The sequence below is a fragment of the Mesocricetus auratus genome, unplaced genomic scaffold, assembly GCF_017639785.1.
Source record: "Mesocricetus auratus isolate SY011 unplaced genomic scaffold, BCM_Maur_2.0 Super-Scaffold_100019, whole genome shotgun sequence".
In the NCBI taxonomy this organism is placed as follows: Eukaryota; Metazoa; Chordata; class Mammalia; order Rodentia; family Cricetidae; genus Mesocricetus; species Mesocricetus auratus.
The window spans coordinates 11,118,184-11,132,725 of record NW_024429200.1 but is presented as its reverse complement, the minus strand read 5'-3'; positions in this window follow the sequence as shown (position 1 = coordinate 11,132,725).

Genomic DNA, 14,542 nt, shown 5'->3' with positions numbered 1-14,542 from the left:
GCCTCCCGGGTGCTGGGATCAAAGGCATGCGCCTGGCCTCCTCTCTCTCTTTTTTTTTTTTTTTTTTTTTTTTTTTTTTTTTTGGTTTTTCGAGACAGGGTTTCTCTGTATTGTTTTGGAGGCTGTCCTGGAACTGGCTCTGTAGACCAGGCTGGCACACGCCTTTAATCCCAGCACTCAGGAGGCAGAGGCAGGAGGATCTTTGTGGCCTCCTCATTTTTGAGACAGAATCTTGCTTTGCTGTCCAAGGCAGCCTTGACTGCCTGACCTTCCTCTCAGCCTCCCCAGTGCTAGAATCACTAATTTGTTTTAGGGCTTACCTTTTATGCCCGCGGGAAGTAATATTTTGTAACCTTTAATCCCAAAGTGTGGTTGTGGTTCACTCTTCCCAGCCTAGGTGGTGCCATCATCTCCTGTCCACTCTGGCAAGGCTATGTAGGAGACGCTGGTGGCTTCTTTGAATTTTCCAGAAGTTTAAGTGTGTCCCCTTCCTTTCTGGGGAACTGATACTAAATGTATGGCCTTCTGTATGTTAGGCAAATACTGTGACACTGAGCCACACCCATTCCCAGGATGGCTCTCCTGGATTTCATTCATTCATTCGAGAGAGACCCTAGGGCCAGGCACATGTTGAACAAATACTCTACTACTGAGCTCCAACACCAAGCCAGATTCCCTTTTAGTGAGGTCAGGGTTGGGAGGACTCAGACAGCGAGGCTGTCGGCTTGGTGCCCTGGCACTTGGGGCTGAGATGGCTTGTCCAGCCATGAGTTACTTTGATTTTCCCACAGAGCAGAGAGGGGGCTGGAGATGTGGCCCAGCGGTACAATGTATACTTAGCCTGCGTGAGGTCCTGGTTTTGACCCCTGGCACCAGAACAAACAACGACTAAAGAACCACACAGGACACGAGACAGCAAAAAGGAAAACAAAAGAAACAGCAAAGTGTTTGCTCTTGCGGATCTTGTTAAGGTGGTTGGAAAAAGATCTGCCCACAAGACAGCCAAGAATAAAGAAAGCCGTGAAGGAGTTCTGCACAAAACCACAAGGCCCAAGGGCACCGAACAGCGGGGCTGGTCTGAAGAAACAGTAAAGATCTGGGAGTGTTAGCTCGTGAGGAACTCAGTGACCCAAGGAGACATTGCTGCCGTGGAGGCGGGCCCCACCCCTGCAAGTGAATCCCAGCAAACAGAACCCCACAGGCAGGCGCTGGGGAGCTGTGTGAGCTGGGCTGCCTGTGGCCCGAGGGTGCTGAGGAATCACCCGGGGTCTTGTGAAAGTGTGCTCCAGGGAGGTCCTCACACTTGAGGTGCTTGCTCCACCCCAGGCCTGCGCGCCTCGAGGTCTAGGGCTGACTCTGCTGCACGTGGGGTTGCCATGAGTCTTTGAGAATTGGATCCAGAGCTCCCAACCCATCTAAGGCACCAGCCACAGGGGCAGCGCCCTCCACACCAGATACCACACTAAACACCCCTCATCACACACAGACCACAAACCCCAAACCCACCCACCTCCACAAACCACATACCACACCCTTACATACTACACGTATACCACATACCCCACAAACCACACACACCTCACACCACCCCTTGGAAGCCCCCTATGCTATTACTTCCCCAGCTGCATGTGTGCGCGCGCACACACACACACACACACACACACACACACACACACACACACACACACACTATCCACCCAGGATCCCCCCCTCTTCATGGAAGTACATTACATATACCATAGACAGCCCCACACCACACATGCAAATTCACTAAACCCACACACCCAAAATGTACGGGTACCCATTTAATCTTGGCTTGGGCTTGAATCTGACGGGGACTCAGAATCTGCAACTGGAGACAACCACGTTTGCCATCTAGTCAGCGAGTTATTGATCAGACAAGGGGTCCTGATGGAGGCTCACCCCGTGTTATTGCCCTTAGAGGCAAACTGCGCCATGGCCTCTCTCGGGCCACAGCTGTGCAGAAGAGCAAAGCCCCCAGACTGTTTGGTCACCAGCAGTGCTGTTACCAGCTCCCCTACCTCAGGCCTGAGATTTACTGATCTCATTTTCAGATGGAGACAATGGCTGCAGGGAAGGAAGCCAAGTGTTGAGCCTGAGGTGAAGCCGCCCGAGCCCCGGGCAGCTTAAGTGGTCAATAAATCCGCTGACTGAATCACAGGCCAGGAAGGACACCAGAGCGTGGGCGGCCATATCCCCGTCCATTGCTGCTCCGGCGGCAGGGCTGGGGCCACCAAGGACACAGGTGCCTCGCCACCCCCATTTTCTGAGCCCCTGGTGCCTCCCCTCCCTACCCAGCCGCTGTGGCAGGAGTTGCGAACTGAGAGATCACCGCGGGGCACAGTGCGGCCTCTGGCCCCTTGCAAAGGTATCTGCAAAGGTCACATCTAGACTGTGACAGCAGAGTGGCAGGCCACCTGCATCGAAGGGCACCCGGGGGCTACGGAGATGGCTCAGTCAGTGAGGGGCACGCAAGACCCGAGTTTGATTCCTCAGACCCACACAAAAACAACACAACAAAAGCCGGGCGTTGGTGGCGCACGCCTTTAATCCCAGCACTCGGGAGGCAGAGGCAGGCGGATCTCTGTGAGTTCGAGGCCAGCCTGGTCTACAAAGTGAGTTCCAGGACAGCCTCCAAAGCCACAGAGAAACCCTGTCTCGAAAAACCAAACCAAACCAAACAAAACAAAACAAAAAAAAACAACACAACAAAAAGCAACGCGGTGTGGTGGCGTCGGGGTGTGGTGGCGTGTGCATGTAATCTGGGGAGACAGAGAGGGCAGATCCCGGGGCTCTCTGCAGACTTCCAGGCCAGTGAGAGACTCTGCTTCCCTCCCACAACTGTAAGCTCTCTTGGGGGCTCTCCGGAGCTCAGCGGAATGCCTACCCAGGTTCCTCGTGGGGTAGGAAGACAGAAGAGTCAACTCTGAAAAACATGGTCAAGGGGTCGCAGCGAGTCTCCTGTGCCATCACACTCAGCCGGAGACCACTGGTTGCTCCGGAGCCAATCGGGTTTCTTCTGTCTGTAACTCCCCATGCCATGAAAAACGAGTGGCCGCCAGAGTCAGGGACGACCATAGTGGTATGGTCACGGTCGCCTCGGGGCCACCCTGGCCAGAGCCTCGCCCGAGCAACCGAGTCACAATGCCTCAGCGCCAGTCAGGGTGAGGGACAGCCTGGTGTCTGTGTTGCTCCAGTCTCCACCGGGCGGTGGTTGGATCTGGGCTCTGTGCTTTTCGGGAGCCCCCGGTGAAGGGAGCTAGGTGAGGAAGCCAGGCCGTCAGCTTCTGCTTTCCTCACTGCTTCAGGGTCCCTGGAAACCGCTTGTGAAGCGGGAGGCAGCAGGGCAGGAGGGTGGGGGGCACCAGGGGAAAGCAGAGCTTGCTGAGCTGGGCCTGCTCAGGAGCCATGGGGCTTGAGCTGCGCCCAGAGGCAGAGGCAGTAGGCGGTTCTGGACCCACGCCAGGAGCAGGTGGCCGTTAGAAGCCAGGCTCCGAGCCCGTCCTCGAGAGGCCCCGCAGGAGCTCTGGCCTCTTTCTGCCAGCTGTGCAGCCTGGCGTGGGGTGGTCCCCAGGAGGGCCTGCTGCGCATGCAGCTGCCCAAGGGACTAGATGCATGATTCATTCTCCCGCTTGCTAGTCATTCCCCTGTCATCTGCCTGGCTTCTCACACAGCCTGCCTGCCCCTGGAGGAAGGCGTGCCCATCTGACACCTGCCCGGATGTGCTCAGCTCTCCGGGCGCATTCATTCAGCTGCCCTTGTGGCTACGTCTACACTGTGCAGCCTCCGTGCCCAGCCAGCCTGGCGCCTGATGCCCTTGTCTTTCCCAGGGTGTGGCCTGCCCTGTTCCATCCAGTCCCTTCAGGGTGAGTTTTGCACCCAGCAAGCAGGCTGTGTCAAACCAGGAAGCCTTCCAGTAGCCTCTTCAACTGCCCCAGCATACAGGACAGGATGCCTAGCCTGGAAGCATCTATCAGGGTGTAGTGGTCAGCACCTACCTTCCTGGGGCACCGTGAATCCTTCCCATGACTCCAAGGGAGACAAGGACGATAGCCTCTTACCTCTGACAAGAAGCTAGAGCAATCTAACCCAACTTGGCAATGGGAGGCCCGGGAGTATCAGATGAGGTCCGTATCGGGTAGATTGGAGCCAGCCAGGTGGGAGGGAAGGGATGGAGGAAGGGAGCTACCTTGGCTGATTCCTGGGAGATAGGCCTCAGGTGCCAGGCCCAGCAAGGGCTTTCCATGCCTGTGGCTTCTGCAAAGTATAGACAGTTCATCAGCTTGATCGCCAACCACTCCGAAGTTTTCAGAGCCATGACAAGAGGGGATGATGGGAAGTCCTGTGTATTTGTCAATAAAGCACTGTTGGCCAATAGGGAAGCAACATAGGTGGGACTAGGAATCCAGGAGGACTCTGGGGAGGAGAAACACAGGGAGTCATCCCGTAGCCCGCCAGAGAAGTAAGATGTCCGGAACTTTTCTCCGGTAAGAGAAATACTTAGATTAACAATTATGGGTTAAATACTTAAGTCAGAGCTAGCCAGTAAGAAACAAGCAAGGCCAACAGTTTCATAATTAATACAGCGTCTTGTGTGTTATTTGGGGATTACAATGCGGCAGAGCCCAGGTGACTGGTGGGGAAAAACCAAAGTGGCTGACAAGAAAAAGGCTTCTCTCTACAAATGGTGTCAGGAGTGGGATCATGAATTTCCATGTAGAATGACAAAAGCTTTAAAGGGATTTTAGAAACAAAAGAATGGAGAAAAGCTTGGGTTCTTGGTAGCAGCATTTTTCTCAGGTGGGCTCTGTTTTGCTAGTGACAAGCAGAGACTCACGTGGCTCTCTTAAGGGTGTCTTCCTGACTCAGCATAAGCAAAAAACAAAAAACAAAAAAACAGCAAGGTTCTTTTAAGAGGTTCTGCTAACAATTAAAAGGAGTTTATGTACAGCTGGAAGTGGCAGTGACCACATCTCCAAGCCGACAGCTTTTGCTGGATGTCAGCATAGACTGAGACAGTAAGCTGTAATCACACTTACACCCGCCATCTTGGAAAAACTGCAGTTTAAACAGACGATGTTTTACAGATGAGACACGTGGCCAGAAAAACATAAAGATTTACAATAAAGTCAGACTTGGGTAAAGAAAAACCTCTAAAGGTTTACAGTGTGTTTAAAAATATACATAAGATTGAGAGAGAAAAAGAAACGGCATAGAGCCGGGCATTGGTGGCGCATGCCTTTAATCCCAGCACTCAGGAGGCAGAGGCAGGTGGATCTCTGTGAGTTCGAGGCCAGCCTGGTCTACCAAGCGAGTTCCAGGACAGCCTCCAAGACAATACAGAGAAACCCTGTCTCGAAAAACCAAAAAAAAAGAAAAAAAAAGAAAAGAAACGACATAGTGGTAAATAGAGAAGCCGGCTGTGGTGGCGCACGCCGATAGGATTTGCTGCAGAGGTAGAGGCAGGCGGATTTCCAGAGAAACCTTGTCTCAGAGAAAGAAATAAAGAAATAAAAGAGAAATAGAATAATAATAATAGATAAATAAATAAGACATGTAAAGGTGGAAAATACACAGAGAGTCTGGATACTGTACGCTATTATGTTTTTCAGTTTTTTGATTGCTAAGGAAGGAACAACTACTAAAGTACACTTGATTATAAAATGCTGCTGAATTAATTCAACTTATATCTTTTTAAAATGCCTTGACTTCAAATTTTAAGTATAAAGATATGTTACTTTGGAAAAGAGTTTTTGTTTATGTTTCTACAGAAAATGAAAATCTGAGGATTCCTTCCAGGCTTCTGTGGTTTGATAAACCAAGACCCCTGGAAGCAGTGGGCCAGGTGTTCCAACAATTGAAACAGCTAAGATGATGCAGTCTTACAGACCACGAAAATAAGGACTTATACAGGTTTCTGAGTTTTGTCATGATCTCCATGGTGTGAATAGTACCCCCTTCCAGCACCGAGCAGTTTGGATGAGCGACGTCCAAATCCCCATATTGTTTATAAATATTTGTTTTCTTTTTTTTTTTTTTTTTTTTTTTTGGTTTTTCAAGACAGGGTTTCTCTGTATTGTTTTGGAGGCTGTCCTGAAACTCACTCTGTAGACCAAACTGGCCTCGAACTCACAGAGATCCGCCTGCCTCTGCCTCCCGAGTGCTGGGATTAAAGGCGTGTGCCACCAACTCCCGGCTTAGGGATTTTCTTGACAATGAGAAATATCTGCTCCTGGCATCACCAATTACGTCTGAGAGGAAGATGGGCATCGAAGAAACTTGTTATGGCAAGATTAGCCATTTGGGCAAGAAACTGCTCTTTCCTGGACTGCTCGACTGTTGCTGTATAAACTGGACATGTAGGACCCACAGGAAAGTGACTGCTGAACTCAAACAGTCCTTCAGGGTTCCTGCTTCATGGAAGAGTCTATGAGACTTTTTGCAGGACATAGAAAAATGACTGACAGACTGCCAATGCAGATGGACAGTTTGAAATTTCCTGCTTTGCTGAGAAGTCTTCCAGACACACTGTGGCCTATGGGCTGAAGATGGATGCCCCAATATTACAGGGGAACTTCAGGTGACTGCCCAGGTAGCAAGATGTCTCTGTCAATTATAGTGTTTATATATTATCCTTCTGTGGTCTTTGATAGAGTTGAAGGCAGATAGTTATAGTTTTCCTTAGTTATGATAAAAGATAAGCTACATATAGAACTTTGGACTCACAAGGATGGGATGGATGATATTTTCTTTAAATCTTGCTGAATGTTGATAGACAAAATATTGTAACTGTGTTCTTACTTGATAACTGTTCTGTTATATATAATTTGACTATGTTAAAGTTAAGGCCTTTCTTTTTTTTAGACAGAAAAGAGGAGATGATGGGAGAAGTCCTGTGTATATGTCAATAAAGCACTTTTGGCCAGTAGGGAAGCAGGACAGGTGGGACTAGGAGTCGAGGAGGACCCTGGGGAGGAGAAACACAGGGAGTCGTCATGTAGCAGCCAGAGAAGTAAGATGTCCGCCTGGACACATGGTGGCTCCCAACCTTCTGTAGCTCTCTTCTGGCTTCCATGGGCTTTGCATACTCTTGGCACACAGATATGCAGGAAGAAACTACAACCCCAGGTGGTGGTGGTGGTGCACACTTTTAATCCCAGCTCTCAGGAGGCAGAGGCAGGTGGATCTCTTGAATTCAAGGCCAGTGACACTCTGAGTTTGAGACCAACCTGGTCTATAGAGCTAATTCCTCTCTTTCTCTCCCTCTCTGTCGGCCCCCCCTTCCTCTCTCCAGCTGCTTCTGTCATAGAGGCTGGTCTCCCATGTGGGTGCTGGGGACCAAATCTAGGCCCTCTGCAAGAACAAGTGCTTTTAACCACTGAGCTATCCCTCTAGCCCCTTGGGTTGTAGTTTTGATTCCTATTATAGCAGAAAAGTTTTAAAACCTTGGACTAAAGAGTCAGAAAAATATATATTTTTCACCTTACTAAATGGTCTACAGTAGAAATTTATAGAGGGCATTAGCAGTATGTAGTTGCTGTTTAATGTCCAAGTCCTCTAAAGGAAAGGGAAGGCCCACCTGGTGGTGGTGGCGCAGGCCTTTAATCCCAGCACTCAGGAGGATCTCTGTGAGTTCGAGGCTAGCCTGGTCTACAGAGTGAGTTCCAAGACAGCCAGGATTGTTACACAGAGAAACCCTGTCTCACAAAGCCATAAAAATGAGAGAGAGAGAGAGAGAGAGAGAGAGAGAGAGAGAGAGAGAGAGAGAGAGAGAGAGAGAGAGAGAGAATAAAAGAAAAGGAAGGAGGGGTGGCCTGTCATTTCTATGGGGGAGGGACACGAGGAAGTGGGTAGTCTGCTCCTGTATGTACAATAAGCAGCAGAGCAGGGGAGGGTTCACTGAGTGACTGGTTTGCTATTTCAGGGTGATAAGGGACAGTATTGTGTTACGTGCATTTTGTTGCTGTGACTAAAGACCTGGCAAGAGAGGAAAGGGTTACTCTGGCTTACAGTCTGGTATGATATGACCTACCATGGAAGGAAGGAATGGCTGTGGGGATGTGAGACAGCTGCTGGCTCCCATTTCAGCAGAGCAGGCAGCTGGAATGAGACAGGCTGCAGGGTAGAGCTGTAAACCTCAGAGCCGATGCTAGACCCTGTTTCTCCAAGTCCTCTGTAGCCTTCCAAAACAGGCCATCACCAGGGGATACCAAGTGGTTACATACATGGGGCGTTGTACTTTATCTCCAGACCCTACAGCAGTTATGGAGAGGTGACATTTGGACAGATCTTACTATAGACAGAAAAGCATATGACCGGTTGCCACTCCAGCTCCAGGGAATCTGACACCCCCTGCTGGCCTCTGCGGGCACTTGCACTCTCATGTGCACATACCCACCCGCAGAAATGAGCACATGCACATTGTTGAACTAAGTTTTCATCTCTTTATATTCCATAAGATAATACAGAAAAGTCAGCAACTCGGCCACTAATGAGTTTTTGTGATTTTTTTTCCCCTTGAGACAGTGTTTCTCTGTGTGTAACCCTGGCTGTCCTGGAACTAGCTCTGTAGACCAGGCTGGCCTTGAACTCAGAAATCAGTCTGCCTCTGCCTCCTGAGTGCTGGGATTAAAGGCGTGCACCACCAACACCAGGCTCTTTGGTGTTTTTTACATCCTTAGCACCTAGCATAAATTAATTATTTACTTACAGTGAATAAATGCTTACTGTTGCTGCAATTGGAGGTCTATAATCCCAGCTACTTGAGAGGGTGAGGTAGGAGGATTATGAGGTCAAGGTCAAGTTGTGTCAATTTAGCAAGGCTCTCAAATTTTAAAGGTTGTGGTGGGTCACTGGTACTGCGGCTTGGTGACAGGTTCTTGTCTAGCATGTGCAAGCCGGAGCTGGATTCCCAGTATTACAAAAATAAGAGTCAGTAACACAATAAACCCACACAATGAGCACTTTCAGATGCAACTATTTTTTCTGTTGATTATATCCTTAGAATAAATTTCCCTGCTCTCAATGAATCATGTTTGGCATTGCATATTACAAGCAGATTGTATTTTACAAAGATGGCCACAAAGATGTCCATATGTCTTTGGTGAGAAAAATCTATCACCTACTTGTAATGTGGGGTATTCCTGACCAGGTGGTAGAGGGCTGTGTCCTTCCCTTGAAGCCCCGTATCTGCCGTGGCAGAAACAGCACAAGAAATGCTAAAGCTCCCATCTCACTGTCTTCTTTTCTCAAGGCAGCTGCCTTTGGATTTCAGCCACCATGCTACGAGGAAGACCAGGCCGTATATGGAGGCTGAGTGCGGGCACTTTGCTAATGTCCTTCCTGGGACTGCCAGACCCTAGCGCACAGCCTTAATGATGCTTGGTTTCCAAGCCCAGACAGTGTGGAGCAAAAGACCTGTTTTCACTGAGCCAGCATCCCTGACTGGCGTGGTGAACAGTGTCTGGAGTGGCGAACAGTGTGTGGAGTGGTTTCTTTCACAGCTGACATGACTGGAACACACCTGCAGGTCCACATTTGTACTGGCTGCACAGCCACCAGCTGTAGGAGTGTGACATTCCCCTCAAGCTCACCCTTCTCAGGGAAAGGTATCTCTCTACTCCTTGAGGGGAAAAAATCATTTATTGTTGCTCCCAGTTCGTAGCAGTTTCCAGTTGGCACTAGGTATGTGTGTGTGTGTGTAAAATTACGGCTAGGTTACTGGACTTAGTTTCCCCATCAGACAAAGTTGACACATACACACACACAACACAGATAAAAGTCATTTAAAAGGTGTCAGTGAGGGGGTCTACAGGTCTACCACCTGGTCAGGAATGTCCCACATTACAAAAGTGAGGGGCCTCCTAGTCAGACTCTCGTCACCTTCAGGGCGCACGATCACGGTGTCCTGGGACCAGATAGCATCTTCATCCTCACTGTGTCTTCCCCAACCTGGCATTGACTGAGATGGCGCATGAGACGCTGAGACTGGACATACAGATCCAACGGCTTGCTCCTCACAGCCACCTGCAGACTCCACTGCTGAATCCTTTTCCTATCATCCAATGAAATAGGCGGTGGGCATGGAATGCAGAGTGGAGCCCCGCAGGCCCGGATGCAGCCAACTGCTAGCTCATGCTTCTCTTCTCTGCCACCCTGCCCACCGTGGCGCCCTCTGTGGTCTTCAGCACAGAAGGAGTATTCACTGCAAACCACAAGAAATTCGGTGAACTCTGTTGATATAGCCCAGTTATTAACTCAGCAAATATTTACTGAGCACCTCACACACATTTGCTTTAAGATTTCCAAAGAGCTCACAGTCTCCGGGAGACTTGTTTTCCTGCGTTCGTTCAGGAGTGCCTGCCAGGAGGGTCATGCGGCACCTGCAGAGAGCCCTACGCTGACAAGTTTTAAAATTCTGCTTCTACGTGTGTCCGTGTGTGGGTACAGAGGTGGCGGTCGGAGGGCAGCCTGCAGCAGTCATTTCTCTCCCTTCACTATGGTGGGCCTGGGGACTGGACCCAGTTGTCAGCCTTACCCGATGAGCCACCTTCACGGTCCCCTCAGCGACCCGGAAAAGTCCTGGCAAGTGAATGCGTGCTGTGCAGGTTACACGGACACATCCATTAAAGGACCACGTCAGGACGTGGATTTTCCTCCGAGTTTGATCCAAGCCACGTGGCCTAGATAGATCTAACCACTACTTTAAGGTCCTTCACTCCAGGAATTCCTAAGACAGCATCCAAAAAAACGTTCACTAAAGAAGTGCAGAACACTGACCCGAACGCAGCCCGTTGTGTTGAGCTCGTTATAAAGGATGGTCAGCTCATGAGGGAAGGCGTGCAAACCCTTCTCAAACCACCAGGCGTGGGGCCCGTGGCCTCTCTCCCTAGTTAGCAGTCATGGGGTGGTCTGGGTGATACCTTTCCTGTAAGACGCACAAGGGGTCTTTCTTTGCAGCTGGAGTGCGGTAAATCAGTGCCTATACTCGGCCAAAGCCATCAGAGCTGCTCTTGAGCCAATCTTTAGAGAAAGAGACGCCCGGCTGCTGCCTCCACCTTCTAACTTTCTCCTGTGGGACACAGCTTATGAGAGCAGCCTGGTTCAGGGCTGTTACTGTTTCCTTCTAGTTCAGAAGTGGAAGGAGGGAAGGAAAGGGGCTGTTTCCTTGGTACGCTGGAAAGTTTGACCCGGGAGGCGTGCAGCTGAGCAGGGATGCGGATGCCCCGGCCATTGCAGATGTACATCCCCGTGGTTCCAAAACGGGAGAGTTGTTTTCTGACGCCGAGAGGGCTGGTGCTAAACTGACTTCGTACTTTGAGACTCTACAGCCCCTTTCTTTACCAAAAGAACTGTCAGCATCTTCACTTTTAGTCTTCCTGTGCCCTTTTAGTCAGAAATCCCACGTGAAGCCAGGAGCCGTAACACACGTCTGTAATCCTAGTACTATAGAGGCCAAGGCAGGAGGAATTCTAGAGTTTATAGTAAACATGGGCTACATAGTGATACTGTGCTTAAAAAAAGTCAACCCAGCCAGGCATTGGTGGCGTACACCTTTAATCCTAGCACTCACGAGGCAGAGGCAGGTGGATCTCCGAGTTCCAGGCCAGCCTGGTCTACAGAGCAAGCTCCAGGACAGCCTCCAAAGCAATACAGAGAAATCCTGTCTGGAAAAAGAAAAGAAAACAAAACATGCAAAAAGTCAGCCCAAGGTAGTGGCGGCACTTGACTTTACTTGGGAGGCAGAGGCAGGCAGATCTCTGAGTTCCAGGACAGACAGGGCTACAGAGAAACCTTATCTTGAAAAAGAAAAAACAGAAATCATTGCTTTGCTCCAACAATATTAGTCCTTTCTGGCAAGTGGCTCTTTTAAGCCAGATTTTGGAATATTCACCTTGGTTTTAGAGGCAGGATTTAACTATTCATTGAGACAGGGTCTTTCTATGTAGAACAAGCTGGGTTCAATCTGCCTCCACAGCACTGGAATTAAAGGCATAGGGTACCTTGAGGGCTGTGAGGAAATATCTTTGGGGTCAATGCTATACTTGTGGTGCACTTGGGTCATCCCCACCTTGCATGGGCCTCTTCTTCCTGACTCCATGGGATCCATCATAAGCCCTCTCTCATTCAGGGTAGAAAAGATGGAGTTACTGGTGTCTACTGAGATGCAGCTCAGGCCTGATATGTAACCATCTTACAGACTTGGTGGGAAGCTACTCAGTGGCCGACGGCAGTGTCACAGGGGCCCTGGTTGTGCCTTCCCACCCTAGGTAGCCAGACAAGACATCTTTCCCAGAAGCCCTCCTTCCAAAGAGCCTGCTAACGCTCAGACTTTGACATAGTTCAGAGTAGGCCAATCAGCCCCTGTTGGGTCCTCACTGCTGTCTTATGGGGACAAAGTGTTCCTGTGGGTACACCCCAGGTTGCTGAGGAATGCCTACAGAGCGCATGGGATCAGTCCTGGGTACTAAATGACTTACTTTCTGGGCAGCGCTGCGTAGCAGGTGCAGGCCTGGGAATACTTCTGCACTGGGAAAGCCAGGGGGCCTGACTGGGCCACCTTTCCCTGAGGGGACCTCTAGTCATAAGCAGGTACACCTGAACAGCAGGATCCCCAGCTCAAACTAGTCACTTGCAGTACTTGTGTGAAGACAAGCTGCTCAGCCACGTCCAAATCTGTTGGTAGGAATGCTGATTCCAAAGGACACAGGTGTGTCTCATTTTCTGGAGGAAAATGCTGGCTAGTTGGCATGGTCAGGATCAGGTCTAATCAGAGCGAGTCTCACGGAAGGGGCCGGTGTAACAGGAGCATTCCCAAAGTGTATAGAGGATGAGCAGGAGAGCAAACAGTCCAACACGGGAGCAAGCAGCCCACACCGGCTAGAACCAGATCTGGGTGCAGGAGGCCCAGCTGGGGCCAGATTGCAGGAGGTTTTCAATGTCAGGCTAAGGAATTATCAGGGGAGTGAAATGATCAAACAGGTGTTTCAGGAAGATAAATCTGAAGAGAATGTGCAGGATGAATTGGAAAATCTGGAAGCATGGCAACAATTAGACAGCTCTGAGATTAATTAGGCCGTTACAGCATCCTGTGTGAGTTAATAAGGGTGGAAATGAATGGAGTGGAGGCAGACATGGAGAGGGACAGCTGTAAGACACACGGCTAAGAAAGAATGGATGAGGTCTGCCGCCTGATTGGACTGGGGACCTAGGGAGCTCAAGGAATCACAATTGACAGCGGAGTTGTCAGAGAAAGACCTCACTGGTTTTTGTGAGTATGAATGGAGATGCAGAGAACGCACAGGATACCCAGCTGCAGATGTCTGACAGGCTCCTGGATGTGTAATAATGGAGCTCAGGAGAGATTAGTACATATTAATGAACTTGGGAATCAGGCAGAGGAATGACACGTGCATCTGCAGGATGAATGTGCTCAGCAAGGAGACTCTACAGGGGAAGAAGAACCGAAGGCTGCCTGCCCTCTGGTTTGCAAAGCCACTCTGCAGACATTGCTTTGCCGTTCAAATATCAGCTCCTAGAATATATTAGTTTGAGAAAGCCAAGTAATGTAGCACTTTCGTCTCAGTGGAAACTAGATTATGAACACCTTTAGTATGCTCTAAAACAAATTTAGTTTAAGTAAAGTCTGGTATTGATAAAGAAAAAGATAAATGTCACAGTGAACATCATCTAGATTCATGGATCTCAGTCAGGCAATGAAAAGGAACATGTGACACATACCCTAGGGGTAACATTTGATTTGCGGTATTAGTAGATATTGACTCACTTTCATACAAGAAACTGCTATATTGGAGGCTGGGGATGTAGCTCACTGGTATAATGTTAGATGCACCCTGGGTTCAATTCTAGTAATGAAAACAAAAAAAAATGCTATATTTGCAGCATATTTTCTGTATATTAAATTCAAACTATTTCATCAGTGTAGATTATTATCAGTTATTATTTTATTATTGTTTTACCGTTATACAAGGTTGTTACTATGTAGCCTCGTTTGGTCTTGAGCTAATAATCCTCCCACCTCAGCCCCATGAGCAGCTGAGGACCCATTCCACCACATCTTTCCCTTCCTTTCTTCCTTCCCTCCCTCCTTCCTTCTTCCCTCCCTCCTTCCTTCCTGAAAGCTTCTCTGTAGCTTTGGAGGCTGGCCTCAAACTCACAGATGTCCGCCTGTCCCTGCCTCTTGAATGCTGGGACTAAAGGTGTGTGCTGCCACCACCACCCGGCCTCAGCAACTGTGTGAATAAAAGGTAATGTTAAGTACAGTTCGATTAAGAAGTTGCTCTAAGAACTCTACATCAACGCACACTAACAATTTTTCTTTTTACATAGTCAAGTGTTTTTACATGTATTTACTATATTGTATTTTTTGATGGTTACAAATAAAATACAAGGTTGGTGGTGTTTTATATTGTTAATTCTCTGGTACGGTCTGTGATTCCAGGGTACCTTCAATATATCTCAAAATCACAGATTTAAATTGCAACATGTCTAGTGACTTATG